The sequence below is a fragment of the Aphidius gifuensis genome, linkage group LG2 (assembly GCF_014905175.1).
Source record: "Aphidius gifuensis isolate YNYX2018 linkage group LG2, ASM1490517v1, whole genome shotgun sequence".
Taxonomy (NCBI): Eukaryota; Metazoa; Arthropoda; class Insecta; order Hymenoptera; family Braconidae; genus Aphidius; species Aphidius gifuensis.
Window position 1 is genome coordinate 14,540,221 of NC_057789.1, and position 27,824 is coordinate 14,568,044.

The 27,824-nt window shown below is 26.9% G+C and overlaps 2 long non-coding RNA genes across 2 annotated transcripts; one reads left to right on the forward strand and one right to left on the reverse strand.

Annotated features, from left to right (window-relative positions):
* Window positions 1-1,743: 1,743 nt before the first annotated feature.
* Window positions 1,744-3,228, forward strand: LOC122849156. Its single transcript, XR_006373507.1, has 3 exons — window positions 1,744-2,265; window positions 2,506-2,697; window positions 3,048-3,228. It is a non-coding gene; the product is annotated as an uncharacterized LOC122849156 (long non-coding RNA).
* A 9,399-nt stretch (window positions 3,229-12,627) lies between these two features.
* Window positions 12,628-15,814, reverse strand: LOC122849159. The gene is made up of 3 exons (XR_006373510.1): window positions 15,329-15,814; window positions 14,113-14,308; window positions 12,628-13,284 (listed from the first exon to the last, which is right to left on the reverse strand). It is a non-coding gene; the product is annotated as an uncharacterized LOC122849159 (long non-coding RNA).
* Between the last annotated feature and the right edge of the window lie 12,010 nt (window positions 15,815-27,824).

Consider the following 27,824-nt stretch of genomic DNA (forward strand, 5'->3'; position numbering starts at 1 on the left):
TATTTCTGGAAATTTTCTAAAAAATCACAAGAAACTGGTTGGTGAAGACTGAAGAATCATTTCATATTTTTTCTATATTTGTCATTTTAAAACGAAATCGATAATTAATAAACTATGATCTTTCGAAAAGAGTTGGATTACATACTGTTGATAAAAAAATATTAATTTAATGATTTGTCTTCCCTAACGGTACGACCCAACCCGTTTTGTCAGTTGGAATCGGGTTATTTTAGGGTTAAGTTTTTCTAAGGTTTGTTCGTGGTTGGATAACTGTTACCTGACGGTTGTAATGTGCGCAAAGACAACCGTCTCTAACCGCGTTGTATAATGGTTATTCTAAGGTTATATGAACCGAAGACCAGTTTACTGTAACCGTTATTTAACCGTTCAATAACTTCGGTTGGATTTCGGTTACTTCGAGGTTGCCACAACGATATGACCCAATCAGTCTCGTGGATTGGAATCAGGTTATTCTGAGTTTTGAAGTTTTTATAGGGTTTGTTTGTGGTTGGATTACATCTACTAATCCGACATATCCCTGGTAGAAATATTTCTCCGCTATGACTCCGGCATTACTTCGATTTTAGCCCATTTCCGGAGAAATTACTCCGGCATAAGGTTGTTGGCGGAAAAATTACTCCGGCATGAGATTGATGGATGGGGGGGGGGGATTACTCCGACACGAGATCGATGATGGGGAAATCACTCCGGCATGAGATTGATGGCGGAGAAATTTTTCTGGCATGAGATTGAAACTAGAAGTCTTTTTTTCATCGGTTGAATATTTTCATGATATGACAATCTATTCTTTTGTGTTCTTTTGATTCATGGAGAACCACATACAACCTCGCACATACAAATCAAGAGGCACGGTAGTGCCTCGAGTCAAGTATGAGAAAGAAATATATATGTGTTGATGAGAATATGTGTGAGATGAGATTAACTACTACTACCGTGCCTTATTATACATCAAATATTTTGTCCCCTTCCGTCTCAAATCTTTTAGAAATTTAATTAAAATATGATAGAGTTGAATGAGGATGTTGAGGTTTGGTAATGATCCCATAAATCGATGTCAAGCTTTTTTTTAAAAAAAAAATCAGATTTTTTCATTGCGGTAATATATATTTAAAGCATAATTGATATTTACGGTCTTTGCGTTTTTATCAAATCGACCAGATTTCTTCCGTTCAGTTGGTAAAACTTTACAATTACTTCTCTTCTCTTTTTTTATATTTTGGCTGCACTGCAGTATGTTATTATTTGTTTGTATGCATGACATAACCTCTAAACTAATTTGACAGCATAAATAAATTGTTTACTCTACAAAAAGATGTGATATCTCAACAAAAAAAAAAAAACAAGTTTTTTTTACAAAAAAAGTGTCAAGTATTCGAAATTGTCACGAATTGTGTGTATATTAATTAAGATGTGATACCAGAAAGACAAGAAAGAAATATATTTTTAACGTTGTAATTAAGTCTGAACTATTGAAAAAAAAAAATTTTAAACTTGACCCCACCTGGTTTTTCCCAAATAAAATTTCAGTATTTAATAGACATATATTTTACATCAGGTGGGGTCAAGTTTAAAATTTTTTTTTTTCAATAGTTCAGACTTAATTACAACGTTAAAAATATATTTCTTTCTTGTCTTTCTGGTATCACATCTTAATTAATATACACACAATTTCAATAAAAAACTTTGTTTTGTTGAGATACTTAATTACAAAAAAAAATTGTCAAGTTCCATACTTCCATCACACATTTATAATCCAATACATATTTGATCACCGCTTGTTACATAATTGTTAGGCGTTTCTTTCCACGGCGAATGCCTGCCAGAAATACCACCTCCACTGCTCGCCGTCATTACTCTTATTGACTCCTAATGCGCCACTGTAACACTTACACATATATATATATAAGAGTAGTGACGGTGAGCAGTAGTCCGCCGTCAAAGAAAGCCCCTATCAATCGATGGAAGCAACGTAGACTGTTTTTATACATTATCTTGTAAAAAGAAAAAAGTTAGAGTGTTGTGCCCTAGTGTATAAGGCAATGGAAAATCATATAAATAAACAAATAAAATAATAAAAAAAGCAATATTGTGCCCGAGGCTTATACTAAAAAAGTGAGAATAAATAAATTTCGCTTGGATAAATTTGTGGTTGAGGAAATAATGGCAGCAGCCGACTCATCAACCAACGACAGCCTTTATCCAATTGCAGTTTTGATAGATGAATCATAAAATGAAAATTTACTAGTAAGTACAATAATTATTATTTTTGAAAATAGTACCAAAGTTTTTTATGTTTGAAAAAAAAAAACAGCTTGATCTTAGTCAGCAAGTATTTGTAACAGTGAGGTTACAACTACGGCGGTTTTTTTTTGATTAATTTCATCATATCAGTTGATCGACAATTGTTTGAAACGATTGTTTAAAATGTAAATATGATAAAGAATTTATTTTATTTCAATTAATAAATATACTTTTATTTTATAGCTGCGATTTAATTCGATCGAAAAACTTTCAACGATTGCCTTGGCACTTGGTGCTGAACGTACTCGTAGTGAGTTGATGCCTTTTTTGACGTGGACAATGTATGATGGAGATGAAATTTAATTGGCACTCGCTGAACAACTTGTAACATTCACACCACTCGTAGGTGGACTTGATCATGTTTATTGTTTATTGGTAAGTGTTTGAAAAAAAACGATAATTATTTGAATTGACATTCAACAATTTAACATTATTGATTAGACTATATAACTTGATTAAATAATAAAAAATAAATACGAGCAAACTTTAGGTTTGTTTTTCACATGTTTAAATGAAAAAACTAACATACTCACTTTAACGTTAATTTGATTTTTTGTTTTTTTTCATAAAATCAATCATCTACTTAAAAAAATATTATTTAGACGTCAAAAAAAAAAGAAAAAAAAATAAAATAAAATATTACATTCAAGTAAATAAGTCAGACAATAATAAACTTATCGATGTATTTATTTACATTAATTGTAATTGAAAATAATGAATTTCAGCCACCACTTGAAGCATTGGCAGCTGTTGAAGAAACAGTTGTACGTGACAAAGCAGTTGAATTGTCGCGTAATATTGCAAGTCAACACAGTCCAGCATATCTTGAAGATCATTTTGTTCCATTGGTATACAACGTTTGGCATCTGGTGATTAATTTACGTCAAGAACATCAGCATGTGGTTTCATAAGTTTATGTTATCCACATGTAAGTGGTTCTAGTGATGAGGAATCACCAGTTAGAAGCGGACGGAAAGAAGAAGGTCCTTTGAGAAATCAATCTATGGGAGATTCTGAAATAGATTCTGGAGATTCTAAATATATACATCCATAATTATAGAATTTTTCTATCGCTCTATTTTTTTCTGTTCTTTTTATGTATTTTTCATTTGTATCGTCTATATACAATATTGTATGTTGTAACCATATTTATATGACTGAAATGATAAATTATTATTAAAACCGTGTTATTTATGCATATTTTCAGATTATTTTCAATATAAACGAATTTATACAGTCATTTTTTTACTGTGATATATAATCAGATAATTAACCGCTAACAAACCGCTAACCAACCACAAATAAACTGAGTTGAATTAACCGCTAACGAACCACTAACAAACTCTAAATAAACTATGAGTAAACGATAAATGCTGACCCGAAAAGTTAGTTTCTGGTTAGTTTTTGGTTAGTTATTTTAATCTAAAATATTTGGGTTTGAACAAGGTTTATCAACGGTCAATTAACGGTTAGTTCTACTTTGTTTATATTTAGGTTTAAAAATGGTTTGTTTGCGGTTTTTTTTGCGCACATTCCAACTTTGAGACGACCGTTTAATAACGGTTCATAAGGGGTTGGGTCGTACCGTTAGGGTTTGATTGTGTTTACATTGAATAGTCAATTTTATAATAAATTCTTTCTAGATTTTGTATTTATAATAATTAAAAAATAACAGTAATACTGCTTCATTATCAACAGGATTATATTGTGAAGAATTCCGTGCAAAGCTGTTTCAAGCTTTGATAACAATGGTATTTTTTGAAAAGTCTGAAAGTATCGATTTGCGAATAAACACACAGCACTATAAAATGATTATTCAGTTGATCAGAGAGTTAAAAGTAAATATAAATTAATAAATAATGAGATTGTATATTATACATATTAATAAGTTAAACTATTTTTAGAAAATATTTTATGGTTATCTCAAGAAAACACACAAAATTTTTATTCTATTCTTTTTTAAATAAATTTATTTATTATTTTACATTACTCAGATGTATTATCGCCAAAATATTATATTTGTATTTGAATAAAAGCGATGTTTTATAATAATAAAAATTAAGTTATAATTATTTATAAATCAGTTAACTAATATGGATTCTATCCATTCAGTCTTGCTGATCCTCTGGGCTTTTCAAAACTCTCAAGTCCGCTACACATGCCGCAGCTTGTGGTCCCACAACTCCGTCGATTTTGTAAATATATACTTTTGTATCACTTCATATATTGTTTCACCTTTATGAGGATAAAAAACTTGCATGGTAAAGAATCATTCGAATGAAATGTCAAATGCTTGGATTATGTTTGGCAATTTCCAACTGATATCGTTGAAGCAGCAAACAAATTCATCAAGATTCATCCAATCGTCTCTAATAACTATGAGTATTAGCTGCAATTTTTTTTTATTTTTTTCAACTTTTCTGATCTTTCAATCAGTTTGATATCAATTTCAGCTGCTGTCTAAAACTAAAAATAAAATAATCAGAATATTTCCATTTAGTCTCGATCAAATTTTAATGTATAACTCAAATTATGACCTTTACGTGGAGTATCATACTCTCATGAATATCAACTACTGTTAATACAGAAAAATTTTTTTTTCCCATATTTTCATGTAAATTGTGTTTCTTTTTTGTCGTTTATTTTTTGTTGTCAACAATTGTACAATTTTTTTTTACTATACTTATATTCTTTTAAAAAATCTTTTTTATTAATTAAGTGAAGTTTTTCGACGTCAAGACTCAAGACAATCACGGGTTACATGAACTTGACTAATTTTTTTATTGATTTTTACTTTTTTTTACCATACTTATACTTTTTAAAAAAGTCTTTTTTATTACTATTCATTAAGTAGCTTCTTCAACGAGAAGACAATCACTGTTGACTTGAATATAATTGATTTTTTATTAATTTTTATCTTTTTTATGTAAGTTATGTTTATATATATAGTTTATATAATTAAAGTACTAACCATGTTATTCGGTTCTTCTAACGAACAAAAAGAAAAATTTCACAGTTAATCTCGATCAAGTTTGGATCAAGATGGCCTTATCACGGACGTGTTAAAGTTTTCTTGATCCTATCTTGATCAAGACGGCCTTAGTCAAGAAGAGCTCAAGTTTTCTTGATCAAGTTTGGATCAAGGCGGCCTTATCACAGACGAGTTGAAGTTTTCTTGATCCTATCTTGAGCAGGTTGTCTTTAATCAAGCATCTTGATCAAATCTTGATCAAAACTTAATCAGGTTTCCTGAGTTAAGGCAACATTGATCAAGTATTGATCAAGATTGGGAGCCAAATCAAGCTAGCCTGAACAGATTTCCACTCAGGTCACTCACACTAGAGGATTTAATTGGATCAACAACGGAGAAATACACCCGCCTTTTTCAACCGAAAAAATTTGTGACTTACGCATATTGGTAGAAATATTATACTCGTATGTGTGTGCGCATGCAGCATTAAAAAACTTTGAGTTCATTTATTTACAAAAAATAATTAATAGACAAATCAATAACCCTTGGTCAATTTAATTCGGTTCCCTAAAAAAAAGGATAAATTTTTAAGGTACGTAAACGAATAATGTCAAATTAAATAGAATAAACAGATATTAATTTTACTTTTGTATCTTTCAACCTAACCTAAATCTTTCTAGAACCATAACATGAACACGATAAAATTAAATTGTAGTATGGTCCATGATAATTTTTCATAGAACGCGTTGAGAATTAGGTGAATAGATTAATTGATTCGTTTTTGAAGTGTCGGCCATGTAACGCTTGGCGCAAGGCAACGCTCGGACCGAGCAAGCGTTTGCCCATATAACTAATAAGAGTGAGTGAGTGAGTGGCTACGAGCGAGAAAAGAGATATGCTTTGAATGGATGTGTGTGTGTGTGTGTGTGTGTGTGTGTGTGTGTGTGTGTGTGTGTGTGTGTGTGCGTTGCCAATAGTGTAGCTGATCGGTTTGCAGCGCTTATGAAAATAATGAATCAAAAAATTATAAATGAATACATATACTCAATTGACAATTATTATTAGTATATTTATGTTATTGATATTATTATTATAATTATTATTTTATTATTAATATCGTCATTATTATTATGAATATAATGAATACCAATGATATTATTACAAATATTTATTTATTTATTTATTCATAATTACATACATTTTAGTACATAGTTTATGGTGTGTTTTACATACAAATTTTAGTATACAGTCAAGTTTCCCTATGACATTTTTGTATACATTTCATGCTTTAACACGTTATATTATTACTAATATTAAATTGATATTATTATTCTTCATAATATTATTGATATCTATAACGATAGTATGAATAAAAATAACAACAATAATTTCAATAATATCAATATCATATTAGTAATAATATCAATGGTATGAATAATAATAATAATAATAATAATATCGATATAATATTGATAATGATAAGATCAATACTGACATTAATATTCAAGTATAAATATTAATAATTATCAGTATTTATATTTCAAATATTATTATTATAAATGTTATTATTAATATAATTTATATCATTTATATTATGACCAATATATATTGATATTATTCCTAATTTATAATGTTATCAAAATTATTATTGACATTTTTATTCTGTATAATATTATTAATATATATTAATTCATTGTATGCATAATAATAACAATAATAATTTCAGTAATATATCATCGATAATAATAAAATCATTGATATTAATATTAATAATATTGTTAATAATTGATAATATTATTGAAATTATTGTTGTCATTATTATCATTTATATATATTCATAGTATGAATAATAATAATAATAACGATAATTATATGAATAATAACAATATTGATAATAATTTTAATAATATCAAAAATTTATAATATCAATGGTATTAATAATAAAAATATCAATAACGATATAATATTGATAATATTATCAATATTTATATTTTTGATATTATCGCAATATGATCGATATTATTATTATAAATATCATATTGATATCATCATTTATACTATAATAGGGTTTTTCGATTCTTATAAAAAAAATCAATCTTCAAGAATCAATTCTTTTTTTGTAAGAATCGGGTAGCCGATATATGGCCACAAAAAGTACTCGATTCATTAAGAATCGATTAGAAAATCGTGTTATTATAATTATTTTTTTATTAATTTTTTTAATCATACATTATTTTTTATGTGTACACAATATTAATAGAAAAAAAAACGAATGAAGTTGAATGAAAAATATGATGTTAAAAAAGAGAATATTATGAATATTAAAAATAAATAATTAAATATTATTATTATTATTCATAAATATTAAATACTAAATGATATTAATATTTATATTTATATTAATATTTATTATTTATATGAGAAGTGTCAGAAGCCAATCCCCAATCATCAAGTGTCAACAAACTTTGTTGTTTCTTTCTAATTTTTTTACTTTTTTTATTTTATATTAAAAAAGAGTTTTAAAATAAATACAAAAGATGGCCTAGGTTTATAAAACCTAGAACAATGCCCTTTGTAACGGCGAAAAACAAGACCGATTCTTTTGGCAATATTCGGTGAAAAAGAATCGTGAATCGATTAATCGGCTCTGAAAAGAATCGGATACTTGTACTCGATATGAATCGATCCAGTACTCAAGTACTTAAAAAAACGCCGAGAATCGAAGACCTCTATACTATAAACATTATTAATATTATTAATATCATCAATAATATCATCATTAATTAATTGATTGTCGATATTATTAAAGTCATTACAAATATCTTGACGAACTGCGAAAGAAGTTTCACTTCCCTCGCGCGTACTGCTAACACACACAAATTTTTTTTTATATTTTCTAGATCGTTTGAGAAGGCAAATGTAAATAAAAAAATGACCTCATAACATTTTACATGAATTGTAATGTTAAATAAGAACAAACGCTTAAATGAATTTTGAGTGGATAAATAAATAGAAATAATTTTTTATTGTTGGATGGAAGACGACAGTATAATAATTGAATCATCCTTTTCTCGTAAGTATAATCGTGTACTTATTGTTATGAAAAACTTTTTTAATTATGTACTGAAATACATCTATTGTTTTTTTTCCAGAACTTGCTGCTGATAAATAAATTATGAAAAATAAAATACTGATTATCCACTATCGACATCAACGATTAATAATTATAAAGTCAGCAAATAATTTCTCACCAGTAAGTAACAAATTGTATTTATTGTTGAAAAGGATAGTACTCACTATTCAAATAATATTATATATATACAGAATGTTATTAAGTATCATTAATTATTTTCAATAAAATTGAGAAATTCATTATTTCTAACATATCTAAAAATTAACTAAACAAAATTTCATATAAATTCATTTATAAATTATTTTTGAAATTAAATAATGTATTAATTTAAAAACAAACTTATTACATGTTTTACAAAAATTTAAATTTAAAATCTTTCACATAATAAATATTTTGACTGAATTGTAGAATTTGGAATTTTAAATATTACTAAATCTTCAAAAACTAACTGATCATTTTGAATATTTTTTTTTATTATTTGATTTAAAATGAATATTCATTGATCTGCTGACTATCATTTTCTTTTCACTTGTGAGTGAACATATTAATTGTCTATTGTTTTTTTTTTCAGAACTTGCTGCTGATAAATAAATTATGAAAAATAAAATACTGATTATCCACTATCGACATCAACGATTAATAATTATAAAATCAGCAAATAATTTCTAACTAGTAAGTAAAAAATTGTATTTATTGTTGAAAAAGATAGTACTAACTATTAAAATAATATTATATAAATACAGAACGTTATTAAGTATCATTAATTATTTTCACTAAAATTCAGAAATTTATTATTTTTAACATATCTAGAAATTAACTTGATAAAATTTCATATAAATTTATTTTCTAAATTATTTTGATATGAAATAATGTCGTGTTAATTTAGAAAAAAACTGATCACATGTTGTCCAAAAATTCAAATTTAATATCTTTTAAATTTTCAATATTTTGACTAAATTGTAGAAATTAATATTTTAAATATCACTAAATCTTTAAAAATGAACTGATTATTTCAAAGAATAGTATCTTATTTCGACTAGTGGCTAAACATATTATTTTTTAATTTTTTTTTCTCAGAACTTGCTGTCAATAAATTAATAACAAAAACTAAAATTACAACTTGTGATTATCGAACATCCAACTTGATGGTTGAAGATAATTTCATCACAAGTCTAAATCAGGAAGAACGATAGTGAGATAACAACTCAACATACAAACATTTCAAAGCTCTACAGGAAATTACCAGTAGAGCAATTCCGTTTAATTTTTTTCCTTGTACACAACCTAAATTTTTTATTAGAATTTTGTGGCCGTGACTGCAAGAAATTTGAGGCAGGCATCATTGTACATTTTTTTAATTCATCGAATACTATGTGCTCCAATTCTTTTTCTCAGTTGCGTAGTTACAAGTTGTAGTTCACTGCAAAAAAAGGTTGAGTTTGAAACATTAAGTTAGACTTAGCTTTTTAATTTCTCGAACTAAAAAATTGAAACTTTAAATTTTTTCGATTTATTCGGTTATTTAATTCGTCATCATGTATTACTGCCCATATTGTTCGCAGTCTCTGTTGATCAAGAGTTAAAAAAGCACGTCAAAAATCATCATAAGCATGAAGGTAAATCAGGCCATTGTCCAGTACTAAATTGCACTAAAACGTTTGGATCTCTTCATAATTATATTGTCTATGTTAACAAGTGTCATGTGTTAGATCGAATGAGTCCTGGCTGTGATAGTATTAAAAGAAAAAATTCTTCAGACGTTGATAATAGGAAAAATAAAATTACTCGCACTTTAACACCGAATAATGAGTTGCAATGAAATAATGATGGTGTCTCCATAATCAATAATAGTAATATTTCATTTCAAATTTTACCTGAAGACCAAGTCACAAATACAATTCAAAATTTCAATGACTTCAATGATGACCTTAATATAGATTCCAAATTATCGAAATACAAAAAATTTCAGATTAATAGAGCCTTTAATGTTGTCGAAGAATTGAATACTACTGTCACGTTACCCCGAGCTGATATTTATAAAATCATATCTCTGTTTGATAATTTTCAAAAAGCATCAATTGAAGGTCTGCGAGACGTTGATCCGAAAATTTCTAAAAATAAAAAAATAGACGTAGCTTTAAAATTTTTCGAATCTTCTTTTAGTGATATAAGTACTGACCATAAGACATTCAAACATCTAATGCAAAAAGACGCGTTAGTTAGACCTACTTAAAAAATAATTGATATTAGTATGATACCTGTTATTTTAAGAAATACTGGTCGATCCAGTTATTCACCAGTCTCGACTACTATTCAATTTGTTCTTATGGATTTGGTGCTCAAAAAATATTAAGAGGTACCGAACGTTTTCAACGTAATTATTCAATCACTTACAAATTATTCTGATTCTGATCGTGTTGAATCTGTTCTTCATAGAAAAAATTTAAATCACAGAACCGCAATAAATTAGTGATTCCGTTATCAATTTACTTTGATAATTTCGAAATTAATAATCCTCTCGGCGCACACAAAAAACAAATAGGTGGTGTCTATTATACTATAAGTTGTATTCCCTCACAATTCTCCAGCAAGTGAGAAAATTGGTTTTTATCACAATTACATTGCGAAAAAGATCTTAAAAAACATGGTAGTAGAAAAGTTTTTGAAAAATTGTGAAATGAACTTTGAAGTTAAAACTTTCAAAACAAGAGGGATTGATATTGAAGTTAAAGGCATCACTCATCGCGTGTTTTTTCAAGTTGCTAAATTGATAGAAGATAATTTAGGTTTCAATGAACTACTTGGTTTTGCAAGTTTTTCTGCTCACAATTATTGCCGTATATGTATGTTACCAAGTATAGAATGTAAAAAAAGTGTAGTTGAAGACAAAAAAATGATTAGAAACAGAATAAACTACAAAATTGATGTGAAAAATTCAGTCACAGCCATTATTCACAGTCGAGGTGTAAATGAGGAATGTGTCTTTCATCCTTTATTCCATGTGTGTGATATTATAACCGTTGATCCTTTTCACGACTTTGAGGGAGGGGTAAACAAATCTAACACTTTTTATTTGAAAAATTTTTCGATAAAATCACTTTTTTTCCGGGCCGATTTTATCTGTTTATGGATTTCCCTGAAAAAATATGGCTTTAATTAAAAAATAATATTCGGAAAAGTTGTAGCGCCTAAAAAGACGAAAACGAAAAAAAAAAAAAACTTCCGAAAAAAATTCAAAATGGCGGAGTTAGAAGCATGAACAAAGTTTTGAAAAAAAAACCGATTTTTCCGGAAAATTTTATTTAGAAAAAGTAATAGCCTTGATTTGAACAATTTTTTAATAAAAAAAAATTACACCTAACCTCGAAAAAAAAAATGTTCATACTGGAAACTCCGCCATTTTGAAATTAATTTTTTTTTTTTTTTTTTTCGTTATTGTCTCTTTGAGCGCTACAACTTTTCTGAATAACATTTTTCAATTAAAGCCATATTTTTTCAGGAAAATCCATAAACAGGTAAAATCGGCCCGGAGAAAAAGTGATTTTATCGAAAAATTTTTCAACATGTACAGGCATATATTGTTGATGATACTAAAGAACGGATTTTCGTACAACAAGAACAATTAGTAGACCACATGCCTTCGTATCCACAAATTGTGCATGTACCTAGCCTTTGTGTTAATGATAACGACCCCGAAAACATTAATACTAGTATGCTACACGGAAAAAAATTTACATTTTTTTTTAATAGAATAGCATAGCAATTTTTGCGTTGTGTTACAGTAAGCTGGTACCATAAGAGCATCATATTAAAAATCGAGATGGAACATAGTAATTTTCATTGAAGAACGCCACCTATACTGGCCATGCGACCTTCCACGGTGTAACATAGTAATTTTTGAAATGGTCAAACGCAAAATTTGCTTTGTTTATAAACGCTCAAAAAAAATATTATAAATAAATATTTTTCTTTGTTTTTTTTTTTTTACAATAAACCCGGGAAAAAATAAGGTAGATCTAAATAGATGTGTTGCCGTAGATCTGCTGATTGAGCGCATCTATGTAGATCTACTCGACCGACTAAACTATAGTAAAATATGTTTGGACGATGTAGATCAACGTAGATCTACATAGATTGATTCGGATCTACGGTATAGCATTCATAGGCAGCTTCCACATCTAAATAGATCTATTCACATCTAAATAGATCTATTCACATCTATATAAAAAACTTGATAACAATTTATTTACAACTTATTATTAGACATAAAAATATTAATTTTTTTTATTAAAAAGGACAAAAGGTAAGTTGTATATATTTTTATTTTTTTATATTTTCAAGTATAATAGAAATTATTTGCTATAAATACCAATGGTTTACACTTACAATGATTTAAAAAAACAGAGTTACAATAGTTTTACATATTTGCAGCAATAATTCCAAAATTATATATTTCAATTCTAAACTGTTTTTTTTTTATTTAATTAAATTTTTAATTCTCTTTAAAAATTATATTCTTAAACTTTATTAAAATTAAACTTTTTTTTTTTGTTTGAACGCATCCTCCAATTTAGTATGACTGCTTTAGAGGACACCTTGCGGTGGGTTCTTGAATCTGTCGGTAGATTTCTGTTGGTAACAACAACTTGTACTTTTTTTAATACTCTTAATATTTCTTCAAAAAATATTTAATAATGTGTAAAATAAAAAAAAAGAAAGTTTTAACATTTATCTTAATTACGTTGTTCGTTCCAGAAGATACGTTTTATCGCACCAATTTTTTCAGTCATCGATTTCATGTACATTCGTCTTGGTTGTTGTTGCAAACCTGCACGACGACCAACGGTCATGGCCCATTCTAAAAAAAAAGTACATAAATGAAATTAAATTATGTAAAAATACTATACTTTATAAGTATTCATAAAGCAAATTTATCTATTAATTCATAAACTTGTACTATAAAAATTTGGCATTGTCTTCATGGAACAAATATGTATACACATATCTTTAAACATTTATTTTAATAGAAATGAGATAAGACTGAAATTATTTTCAAGTGCTTCATAAATATACAAAAATAACAAATTCCTATATTCTTTCCAATGATTACACAAGATTACTTTTTTTGTAGTCACAAAGAATCCCAGTAATTTTTTATGTTACACCTAAAATTCAAAGATTTCAAAAAGATTACACGAGATTATTGACGATTATTAAAGATTAAACCAGATTACAGATTACCTGTAATCATGCAATATTCCTCATGATTACACGAAATTACTTTTTTTTTGGTAATCACAAAGATTCCCTGTAATCTTTCATTCAAAAAAGAAAAAAAAGAATAATGAAATACGAATAAAAAAAAAAAAAATTAGTAACTGTACATGTGCATATATACACACGCATGCGCGATCTGAAAACAGAGAAGAAAGGATTACAAGAAATTTTCACAGATTACATATATACGACGTGATTACATAAAATTTTTAAAGATTATTGATGATTATAAAAGATTACAAGAGTACTTTAGATTACATTGATTACACGATTTTTCCGTAATCATTTCTGTAAGATTACAAGAGATTATTAAAGATTCTTCTCCTGATGTACGCCAGATTACACAAGTGACTTCCCCCTCGATTGAAATAGACTTTAAAGTTAATAAAATTTTTTTTTTAAATTATACCTATGATCGTATCTCAAGCCCGTACATGAAGATTCTCGGCAGGCGGTCCTGGGTGTTAGTGTCCTCCAATTCTAGACGGTTGTCCAGTTAATGTACAACTCACGTGAAAAAGTATGATATAGTTTATACATAAAATTTGTATACAATATGTATATATATATAATACATAGTTTTGGTCCAATCTGGTATGTATAATCTATAAATAATTGATAAATAATCTAAATAAAATTTATATACAGAAAAAATTTATAAAATTTTTATGATGATGTGAATTTTTAAGATCATGTAAATTAGCAAATTTGTTCATTTTTAATAATAAAAGTATGGATGTAGTTCAATAAAAAAAAAATATTTATTAAATATAGGAATATAGAAAACATAGTTTTTCTTAGATAGAAAATACAAATTTATTTTTCAAAATTACTTTGAGGAAAATATAGGTTTTTGAGACAAAAAAAAAAAAAAACATTAAAAATTAAAAACATTTTTTTTAAACAATATTTAATGTATGTTGATTGACTATCAATTTTTTTCCAACTTGTTGTTGATCACCCTATAGCAACGTCTCAACATGAATAACTGAGATAAAAAAAAACAAGCCAAAATAAAAAGACAAACAATTATGCGTTGAAAACTTTACGCGTATAATATATATATGAAACTCCTTAATAGTATGTTATCTATGTTCATATTTTTTGTGTCTATATATAATTTATACATAATTTGTATATGATATTTTGGAAAGAAAATTTATTTAAATACTCATAATAGATTGCATAATATAAATATAAATAAATAAATATGAAAAATTAAAAATATCAAAGATTATTATCCAGCTGTCTCTTTCATTTATTTTTTTTTTCTTCAAAAGATATATTTTCCTAAAAATAATTTTAAATATAAATTTTTATTTTCTATCTAAAAAAAAATATATTTTTTATATTTCTATATATACCAAATGTAGACTTTTCATCGGACTGTACTTTTTGTTGATAAAAAATTTTTTAAAAAAGCATTAAATAATTCTGCTTGTATTCAAATACACTTATGTTATATACCCTTATTATTTTCTAAAATTTTTGTATATATTTTATATAGATTATAGATGGGTATTATTTTTAGTTTGAATATTTTGTCGTGAGTTTAATTTTGCATGTGTGTTCAATATAAAACATCAATAAAAGAAAAAGAAATTTCAATTTTCGTATTTACTTACTTGTTGACATATTTATAGTAGACAGAAATATATTATTATCACAATATAACACTTAAATTCAATTTTGAAAAAATCACTAACACCATAAAATTTGCTTGTACACGAAAAATATTTAAGTAGTGACTTATTTTTAAGTCAGAAACTGCAGAAAAAAAAGTGCTTGAAAAAATTTCTTGTACGATGACTGGGTATGGCTGTTGACCACGGTCAACAACAGTCGACTGTAATCTGCCCAAGGGTATGGAGCTTGAGCCTGTATTGAGTATTCTGTTGGATCTCGAAGCTAGGTTTCTTTGGTGGGGAGTTCAGTGACGTCGTTTAGTTTACAGTGTAAGGGTTGGCCTTAGAAAACTAAAAAAATAGAAAGAGACATGAATATAACCCTGCCAAATTTTGAATGTCAACAGAATATGTTTTTATGATTGCATATGTGCACGTGCATATAAATATCTCTTATTTTTGAGTTTTTTAATTTTTTTTTTTTTTTTCATTATTTTCCGTATTATTGTACGTTTGTCTTCAGAAAAAATTTATTTTATTTCAAACTTTATCATGACTTTTTTCATGGAAATACATTTTCGAGCTTAATTGAGATTTGGTACAAGTATTTGCACATCTATATATCTCAAGACGAGCATACGAAATATAGTTTTTTCACATTATCATTTAACGAAAGATAAAATAAAATTATAAATAGTTGATGCAATGAGATATATACATTTATTTATTGCCATATTTACATTTTGTTTCTAATATTTTTCTGTTTTATGTTAAATATACGAGAACAAAAAACTTAATTGTTAAAAAAATTTGTATGAAAAAAAAAATTTTGTCGTTCTTTATTTTATAATTTTTTATTTTTGTTTCTGTTTTCCGCTGATTTGGTATTTGAAACAAAATATCTGTAGTCTTTTGAAATTTTCTTCTTTTTTCAAGATTTCTTTTCAGAGAATTTACAGTATTTTTTCAATAGGTATATAGAAAACAGAAAACCCTGGCCATCAGGAAATAGTTAAATTTTATGGGGTCTTGTTTAGTGACCTTAGAAGACCACAGTTCGTATCGCGGTATCCAAAGAGGTTACAAAGAAAAACATAAAATTTTTTGTAATACGTATTTTGCACAATTATTATACATTTCATTATAACTTACGAGTAAATGTAAAGTTAATCAAAATATATTGACTATATTATCTTTAGTAAAAAATTAATTAATAAAAAAACACAATATGTCAGAACCTGGAAATCAACCAATAAAAAAAAGATACAAATTATGGAGGTATTACGACAACGAACGGGTAAGATTTTTTTTTTTATTCATTACTTCATACAGGACAAGTTAAAAAAATATAGTTTTATATAGTTTATTATAGTATATAGTTTTTTAGTAGACAGAAAGGGCAAATTCAAGTAAAAGAAAAAAGCATCTTGTTACAGTTTTGGTGCGTTTAATGTCTTTCAATATTTATTTAAGCCAACAAAAGCTGAGCACCAAAATTCCCAAAAAAGTAATAAAATTACAGTATACATATATCACACAGTTGACAGTTTACTCTGTCTTTGAATGCCGTTGAGTTATACGCATATTATTGTATATGTATAACACGTATAAATATTTGTTAATAATATTATATAAAACAACTTTTTATTCATTTTTTTATGATTCCTATATTATGAATTTTTTTGAAATTGTTAATTATTTAAACTATTAGTTCATTGCTTAATATACAATTATAATAATAATAATAATAATAATAATAATTTTGTGACAAGGACATCAAAAATGTTTTCCAATATTATAACCATTACTTAATTTTTTTTTGCATACAATTGCTGTAATTCTAAGAAAATACCTTTTCCACTTTTATTTGCTCAAAAACAACCTGTGTCGGAAGAAAATAATAGAATAACGGAACTGTAGATCCTAAGTTCTTTTTACCTTTTTAGTTATCTGTTCGTAGGATGGATTACAAAGTGAAATTTGTGTGCCTGAAGTAAAATTTCGAATATTTTAAAATAAAAAAATCAAGTAAAAGGATTTATTTTTTTTCTTTTTATAAAAAGGAGAATGAAGCCTCTTTTCGAGACATTTGATTGATTCTCACATTAAACAACGATTAATAATAATGTTGAAAATCTTTGACAATTATCAATGTATCGTTCTCCAAACCTTCGTTTACTACGTGTTTCAAGTTCATAAATATTATTTTCATAAAAATGAAATAATTATAAGTCATTCCATAAAAAAAAAAACATTTATTTAATTGTTATTTGACATGCTTAAAAAAAAATCGAACATAGGCCCAGTTATGTGTGTAATGGTTATTCCTTATAGATAAGTTCTAACAAAAATCTTACGCAAAAAAAAATAATAAAATATTATACCAGATCATCGATGAATAAACTTTTTTTTCTCCGACAAATTATGTTGTAAAAAGTATAATCTAATATGCACCGAGCCAGATGTCTGTACGCATTTATGTTTGGGGTAATAAAAAAAAAATAAAAAAAAAAAAAGAAAACACATGCAAAATTTGAGCCATGAAAATATTTTAAAATAATTACTATTTTATTGGGGAACATTTTATTTCTTTGGGAAAAATAGTCTTTAAAAAATCTAAAATAATTGATTATTCTTTCAATACAATGAATTATTTATTGTGTTTTTATTCAGATAATTATTTTGAAAGTTGAGTCATTGATAAAATACAACTTATAATGATTAAGCCGTTCAGTATATATTTACGGTTATGGAACAAAACTGAGGCATTTAGAAGAATCTGATGTGAGGCTAAGGGTAGCATGGATTCGATTCCAGGTAGAGTCACTTTTTTTTTTTGGTTCGATAAAAAAACAGTCCTTTAAAAAATCTGAAATGATTAAAGTTGAATGATAGATAAAATACAATTCATAATGCTTAAGCTGTGCAATCATTGATTTCAGTTTTGGAATAAAAAAAATTGTGTATATAAGGTTCTTATGCAAGGCTCGAAGTAGCATAGATTCGATTCCAGGTAGAGTCACTTTTTTTTTTGCATACAATTGCTGTAATTCTAAGAAAATACCTTTTCCACTTTTATTTGCTCAAAAAACAACCTGTGTCGAAAGAAAATAATAGAATAACGGAACTGTAGATCCTAAGTTCTTTTACCTTTTTAGTTATCTGTCTGTAAGATGGATGACAAAGTGATAAAAGTTGTGTACCTAAAGTAAAATTCTCCAAAATTTTCCGGAAAAAAAAGATCAAAGTTAAAAAAAAATTATAGTTAAATCTATAATTTAAATAATAAATGATAATAATATTGTGACCAAAAAAAAATATAAATATTCGATTATTAGAATAAAAATATTTTTCAATATTATATAATTTTCGTAACCATTCTTGGTCATTTTTTTTTCTGAATACAATTGCTGTAATTTTATTTTAATTCTTCTATACTCTTAAGCCGTTATTAATAAATAAGAAAAGGAAAAAAAAAGAAATTTTAATTCTTTTGTACATATAGTAGAGATTCTTCTTTTTGGCCAGAATAATTTTAGGAAACGCAGGTATAAACATTGTACAAGACGGCACTATCACAATCGTCAGTGTTGTGTTGCACAGTGATGTATTTGATTAACGATTGGTAGTCAGTGATTAGGTATGGGCCCCCGATGGATTTATGTAATGTCAATCTGAGCTACGGGAAATGCTTAAAATAAATACTATTTTATCGGGCAGAATTTTATATTTTCTTTGTAAAAATAGTTTTATAAAAATCTAATATGAATTTTCTTTTTCAATTTTAATGAAATATTTATTGTGTTTTTATTAAGAATCATTTTTTTGAGTTGACCCATAGAAATTAAATTTTTTTAGAATCTTAGGCGTGGCTTGAAGCAGCATGGAGTTGATTCCAGTTAGAGTCACTTTTTTTTTTTTTTTTTTTTTTTTTGGCTCTATGAAAAAATAGTCCTTTAAAAAATCTGAAATGATTTTTTTTTCTTCTCATATAAATTGTTTTAAAATATTGAATCATAGATAAAATACAATTTATAATGCTTTAGCTGTGCAATCATTGATTTCAGTTTTGGAATAAAAAAAATTGTGTAAGTATATAAGGTTCTTATGCAGGGCTCGACGTAGCATAGATTCGATTCCAGTTGGGGTCTTCTTTTTTTTGTTTTCCTTTCATGAGGAAAAAAACTTCTAAAAAATTAAAAATGATTTTTTATAAAAAAAGTGATCAGGACCGGAATCGAACGTATGCTACTGCTATATAGACAGCATTTTTTAACACTTCTTTTTTTTGCGTTGAAAATCTATTTGACAATAAATTATCAATGTATATTCGCCAAACTTTTGGTTACTCCATGTTTCAAGTTTCTAAAAATTTTTTTAATCAAAATTAAATAATTAAGTCAGGCCATAAAAACCAAAAAATTTATACAAATTTTAAGAGAAGAAAAGATATAGAGAATGTATAGTATGTTCTAAACATGTATCTCACATGAGCCCAGCAAGATGTATAATGGTTTTTTTCTTATATATAAGTTTCAACAAAAACCATAGGCAAAAAAAAATAATAAAATATTCTACCATAAGAATAAACTTTTTTTTTTTCGACAAATTATGTTTTAAAAAGTACAATCTAATATGCACCGAGCCAGATGTTTGTATCGGTATGTATGTACGCATTTATGTTTTGGGCAGTTTGGGGTATTAGAAAATAAAATTAAAAAAAAGGAAAACACGGTAAATGAGAAAAAAAAGATGAAACGAATTGTGGACCTTCAGGCTTGAGTTTATGTTTCAAAAAGATCTTGTATGTACCTGGAAAAATGAAAGAGAGAGAGAGAGGCTTATTGGATAAGGTAAACATCGATATCGCATGTTTTGCTTTTCAGCAAATAAATTTAAAAAAAAAAAAACATTTCAAGAAAAAGAAGATTCCTCTCCGTGAAAATTCAAGGTGTTGAATAGTATTTTAAACGATGTTTTGCAAGATGAGTTGTACCCTTATTTTAGAAAGCTCAGGTATAAAGATCATATATGTGTAGAAGACACCAACACAACCGTAAGTGTTGTATCGCACACTATTGTATATGGTTAGAAATTAGTAAACGGTGATGGGGTTTAGGTCGCTGATGGGGGTCTTACCACTTTACGTACTATATATATATATATATATATACTATATATCTATGCAAAATATGTAATGTAAATTTAAGTTACGGAAAATGTTTAAAAAAATATTATTTTATAATTATTAAGGCAGAATTTTATTCTCTTTGTGACGTATTTGCATAGTCTACAATATTAGAATTAAATTCACCGGATGTAACACAATCATTTATACCAACATTTAAGATCATATAGCAACAACAGTCAACGGGAATAATTTTTCGCCGATTTATTCATTTTTAATTCTAAATATTAATAAAATAAAATATAATTCTGTAAGATTTCATATACAAGAATTTGCTGACTATCATGGGAACAATGTTTTAGGATTGGTCAAAGCAATATTCCTACCACAAATTATTTTCAAAACCAAGATTATAAAAACTGTAACAATGTCACAACACTCACTCTTGTTTTTAATCTCAACGTATACTTTTTAATCATTAATTAAATATTCAACATTAAATAAAAATTGTGTTAATTATTTTAAAACCAATCACTAAACAAAAATTCCATTATCATTGAATTATTGACATATCGTTGTGTTAAGTTCAGACTACTACAACATCTACAGGTCGATCATCCACATTGACACGCCTCACACATACTGGACTTACACAAATTCAACATCAAGGTATTTTTATAAATTCTAACACATTTTCCTCTCCTAAATCCTGTTACCCCGTAGGGAATAACAAAATTAGGTAAAATAAAACATTTGTTTACTGACTTGTTTATTTTAAATTACATTCATAATTTAATTCTTTTGTTTTTGTTTCTTAAAGTTCAATTCAATTATTTCATTTTATTAAAAATAAACCTGTCTCGTAACATCTTTGTAAAAATATTCATATAAAAATCTGAAATAATTTTTTTTATTAAATGAATTTTCATTGTGTTTTTATTAATATAAATTTTTTTAAAGATGAGTCATAGATAAAATACAATTTATAATGTTTTAGCTATGTAATCATTGATTTCAGTTTTGGAATAAAAAAAATTGTGTATATAAGGTTCTTATGCAAGGCTCGAAGTAGCATAGATTCGATTCCAGTTGGGATCTCCTTTTTTTTTTTTTTTGAGAAAAAAAAAGTGACCACGACCGGAATCGAACGTACACTATTGCTACATAGACTGCATTTTTCAACACTTCTTTTTTTTTGCGTTGAAAATCTATTTGACAATTATCAATGTACGTTCTCCAGACTTTTGGTTACTCAATGTATCGAGTCTACAAAAATTTTTTTGATTAAAAATAAATAATTAAGTCAGTTTATAAAAAGCAAAAAATTTATACAAATTCCAACGGCATAAAAAGATATAGAGAACGTATTGTATGTTCAAACTACCAATATCAAGACATCATCAATTTAGATCTACCGTAGCAGCGGTGGGGCGTAGGTCTCCACTGGTCTCCACTGGAACATCGCTGAACGTATACATGAAGGAGAATTCATTGGTGAATTCATGTGAATTCATTGTGTATTCACGAGAATCAAACGTAGTCATAGAAAATTTCGATGTCGATTTGGTTAATTTTGAATACAGAATTTTTAATATTTTGGAAATAACGTGAAATAAAAAAAATATTTTTTGGAATATTTTTATTTTAAAATTATTATAAATTTTGTTTTACTCAAAATTTTACTTTGAAAAATAAAATAACTAACCCAGTGTCCAGGATCCGGGAACTCATAGGAAACTGGGTCCATGGCTTAAATAATCTATTAATTTGCTATAGATATTTTTTATTTTCATAAATATAAAAACAAAAATTTGTTTCAATGTTTTTGTAGTGATAAAAAAAATTTTTCAATTTAAAAAACTGCATTATGATTATTAGGCTGTTCACAGACATAATTGCCTACTTGTATTAAAACACGTATAAACTGTATGTCCGTAACTTTTAAAACCAAATACTGGTTTTCCATTCGAAACGGTAATATATGTTTTACTTGTGTTTGAGATTCTGTATGGGTAAACATTTTTTTTGTTTCAAAAGCAAGACGTTGAAGCATTAAACATTCACCACTTGCATCTTTGAAAAAAAATCGAATTGACCCGTATAAATTTTGATTACTGATAGTCACTTTTACAAAAGAACTTTCTGTTTTTGTTTTTTTATAAATCTGAGAAGAAAGTAAATGACCATGAAGTTTTGCCCGACTATAAACTCTTACATTGTTAGAATCTGGGAAATAAGTTGCGAGTAGTGTATACTCATATGGATTAAAAAAATCATGCCCCAGTCGTGAAATTCCCAGAAATGTAAATTTTTCTTTATCAGGATTTTTCCTTACTTGATCATCACATGAATTCCTTAACAATTGAGTACCTTGTGTAATAAAAAGATTTTTCACAATTTCTTCGCCCTGATGTTTTGAACCATGAACACAGTGCGCTAAAAATCCATTGTAATTTTCGAATGGAAAAGCTGATACTAAATGCAAGGGACCCCAACGTTTTACACATAAAGCAAGATGCAGTAGCTGATGAACATTATATGTATATTCTCTGTCAGTATATAGCTTTCCGATATCTCTAACGAAAAATTTAAAATAAAGATTGGCCTGAACTAGGTCTACTTGTGTTATTGTTTCTTGTAATAAGATAAATAATGCATTAACAAACAATAACCAATGTTGAAAATATAGTTCAGGCAATTTACCGGCGAGTGTCGGAATAGAATAATAAAGAATCCACATCAATATCTCCCATGCTTTAAAAAAATGAATCTCAAAAATACTACGTGGCATTCGATGAAAAGAAGCTGGAGGTCGTATATTTTTTATGAAAGATTCAATATCATCACGATAAAGACTAATATTCCACGGCCCTCTTTTGTTGACCCAAATATTTCCAAATTGTTTACCTACACCAAGTAGCACAGAGTGCAAGAATTCCGGAGTTGTACAGGTTGATAATAGAAGTGATGGTATCGTAGATATAATAGAAGTACCCTTTATTCCCATAACATGAACTTTTCGTGCATTTTGGGACTCGTTAATTACTTGCTCAGCTTTAGCAGCTTGTGCTTTTATATTTGTATCATTTCTTAATTTACTTGGGTTTTCTGCGAATGCATATACACGAATTGCCCGCTTTCCTGGAATTATTGTTTCACATCTTGAAGTCATTATTTCACAGATATTGCAGCCAAATTTTCCGTTGAAGCTTAGCATATTGAGAAGTTCTGCTCTAGCTGGTGCATCAGCCGTAAAAAGAGGAGCCGTAATCTTTGAAACATTGACTTGCTTTGTCTCTGGATCAATCCAACTTACTCCTTCCTCGTAGCACTTTTTTAACTTGTAGGAGAAAGGACGAAGAAAAGTATTCATCCAAGGTTTTTTATCTGGATCATACCAGAGACCAGTTACAACAAGATGATTTTCTCTCAAATGAGGTGGTAATCCAGCAATCATAAACATTAGTGGCCAACAGTTACTTTTGCTGCTCTTAACCAAAGAGAGACCATCAGTATTTAATATCAAAGTTAAGTCGTGAGGTTTCCGGTCAGGTCTTGAATTTACTCTTTTATATTCAGAGCCATCTTTGATATCTGTGATTAAATTTGCGTTCGGAGATTCATTGAATGGCAAAAGCTTGTTTGCCAAATTTTGATGTTCAAACAAATACTTGATTTGACTTGAAATATTTAATTCATAAAAAAAATGTGTAGTCTCGGTTTTTTTACATGAATTGCAAAGCAATGTTCGTCTTTCAATTTCTTTATATGCTCTACAATTTTTACAATAATAATGTTTTATTGCTGTTTCTTTGGGAGCTCTTTGTTTGATATATTCAAACAATTTATGAATTGTTTTAGGCATGTTATTACAATCGGGAAGAAGTTTTTGTATTAATTTTATAATGCAGATTAATGTTGATTGAGAGATTTTTTTTTTAAGATATATGTCCATAATTTCGAGAACAGCCCTATCAGTTGTTATTTTACAACCTGGATAAACATATCCAGACTCTACCGACTTCCAATCATTATTGGTATAATGAATGTGCAAATCTTCAGTATCATCATCCTCATCCTCATCCTCATCGTCAATATCATATATGTTTTCATCATTCGTAATTGATTGTAAACTTTCAAAGTTGAAGTCTAACTGTATATTTTCACTAAAATTGTTTAACCTTTCATTTGGTATGATCGCATTTTCGGAACCATCATCGGATAATTCATTATCATTATCACTAAAAATCTCGAAAACATTTTCATCTGGAATGAGAGCACCCAAGTGAAAAAAATATATTTATTGGAAATATAAAATAAATTTAATTTATATTTAAAATATATGTGAATTAAATTTAATTAATGTTTTAAAAAATATAAATTAAATTTAATTTACATGTAATTTACATTTAATTCATATGTAATCTATATCTATACGAAAAGTAAATGTATTTTATATTTTTTCAAAACATAAAATAAATTTACTTAAAATTTTTTTTTTTTCGACATTGCAAAAAAAAAATTTGGATGTACTTCAAATTTAATTTATATTTTCCAAAAATATGAAATAAATTTACTTTTTGTATAGATATAGATTACATATGAATTAAATATAAATTACATGTAAATTAAACTTAATTTATATTTTTTAAAACATTAATCAAATTTAATTCACATATATTTTAAATATAAATTAAATTTATTTTATATTTCCAATAAATATATTTTTTTCACTTGGGCAGGTGTTTCATTGTGCTGATTTACGTTGAGAATATTAACTCCATCAATTTCAGCATTTTTTTCAGCTGCTCTTACATATTTCATAAGCGATGAATATGGTATCTGAAAATTGAAAAAAAAAATGTAATATTACAAAACAATTGATTTTATATACATATATAAAAAAATTTTCAATGAGTGTAGACCTGGCTCTCCTACGTGAGAACATTGCTAAATAAGCTTGAAATCAAATACATCGTAAGATTCTCCGATATATCGTATAAAATATTTTTTTTCCACACAGTAAAAATATGCAGCTATTCAAGTCCTCAACTCTATCTGCGTTAGAATTTGTATATTTTTTCTTTTTATTAAATAAGTTAATTATTTTTTTTTTATTAAAATATTTTTACATGGAAGAAACAAAGGTTTAGAGAAGATTTTTTGAAAGACTGTTTTTTTCATAGAGCCAAAAAAAAAAAAAAAAAAAGTGACTCTAACTGGAATCGAATCCATGCTACCCTTAGCCTCACTAAGGAAAATATATACTAAACAGCTTAATCATTATAAATTGTATTTTATCAATGACTCAACTTTCTAAATCATTTCAGTATTTTATCAATATTTTATGTTATAAAATGTCAATATTTTATTATTTTTTTTTTGCCTATGATTGTTGTTGAAATTTATTAAACATATATAAAATGAGCCTCGCATAGATCCTTGTATGTACTCAATTTTTTTTATTCTATAATTGAGATTATCTGTAGAACGATGAAATTATTTTTTTTAGAAAAATGATCTTTAAAAAAGTCAATACATGATTTATTCAATTTGAAATATAAAAAAAAAATTAACTCTTACTGTAATCAAATTTATGTTACCTTTAGCTAAAATTAATTATGGAACGGCTAAATCATTGTAAGTTTCATATTTTCTATATGCTTCAACTTTTAAAAAATTATCTTAATGAAAACCCAATAAATAATTTATTCAAGTAAGAAAACAGACGATTATTTTTAATTTTTTGGAGGACTCTTTTTTCATAGGAAAAAAAAAGTGACCCTAACTGGAATCGAATCTATGTCACACCATACCGCTAAGATATTTGTATATATACACAACTTTGTTTATTCCAACACTTATTAACATATATTAAATCATCATAAATTGTATTTTGTCTAGGACTCAATTTTTAAAATAATTATCTTAATAAAAACACAATTAATAATCTATTATTAAAATCCGGGATAAAAATTACATGTACGAAAAAAGTCTTGAAAAATAAGACTCAGTTTTATTTAACCAAAATTAAAATTTTCTATAAGTCCATAAAAAAAAAGAACTTAGTTTTTTTTAAGTCGATAAAAAAAATTTACGCGTTGGTAAACGGTGAATATCTTGAGGAAAAAAAAACCTATCATGAATATCAGGCCTTTTTCCATACTTTCAATACTTTTTCGATACTTTTTTAGGCCTCAAGACTTTTTCCGTACTTAAAATTTTTATCCCGGGAAAAAAAAAATCATGGAGGACTCTTTTTTCATAAGAAAAAAAAGTGACCCTAACTGGAATCGAATCTATGTCACACCATACCGCTAAGATATTTGTATATATACACAACTTTGTTTATTCCAACACTTATTAACATATATTAAATCATCATAAATTGTATTTTGTCTAGGACTCAATTTTTAAAATAATTATCTTAATAAAAACACAATTAATAATCTATTATTAAAATCCGGGATAAAAATTACATGTACGAAAAAAGTCTTGAAAAATAAGACTCAGTTTTATTTAACCAAAATTAAAATTTTCTATAAGTCCATAAAAAAAAAGAACTTAGTTTTTTTTAAGTCGATAAAAAAAATTTACTCGTTGGTAAACGGTGAATATCTTGAGGAAAAAAAAACCTATCCTGAATATCAGGACTTTTTCCAGACCGAAATTAAAGGCTTCAATCAAAATAATAAATTCGTACGTTTTCAGGCCTTTTTCCATACTTTCAATACTTTTTCGATACTTTTTTAGGCCTCAAGACTTTTTCCGTACTTAAAATTTTTATCCCGGGAAAAAAAAAATCATGGAGGACTCTTTTTTCATAAGAAAAAAAAGTGACCCTAACTGGAATCGAATCTATATGTCACACCATACCGCTAAGATATTTGTATATATACACAACTTTGTTTATTCCAACACTTATTAACATATATTAAATCATCAAAAATTGTATTTTGTCTAGGACTCAATTTTTAAAATAATTATCTTAATAAAAAAAAAACAAAAAATAATTTGTTAATAAAATCCCGGGATAAAAATTTTAGGTACGGAAAAGTCTTGAGAAATAAGACTCAGAGTTTTTTATCAGAATTTTTATATGACTATTTTTACAAAAAAAATAATATTCTCCCTTATAGAATAACATTTTTTTAAACATTTTCCGTAACTTAAATTTACATTGCATATTTTGCATAGATCTATAGTATATATATATAGTACGTAAAGTGGTAAGACCCCCATCAGCGACCTAAGCCCATCACCGTTTACCAATTTCTAACCATATACAATAGTGTGCAATACAACACTTACGGCTGTGTTAGTGTCACATCTGGCTCTGTGCGTATTAGATTCTACTTTTCAAAACAT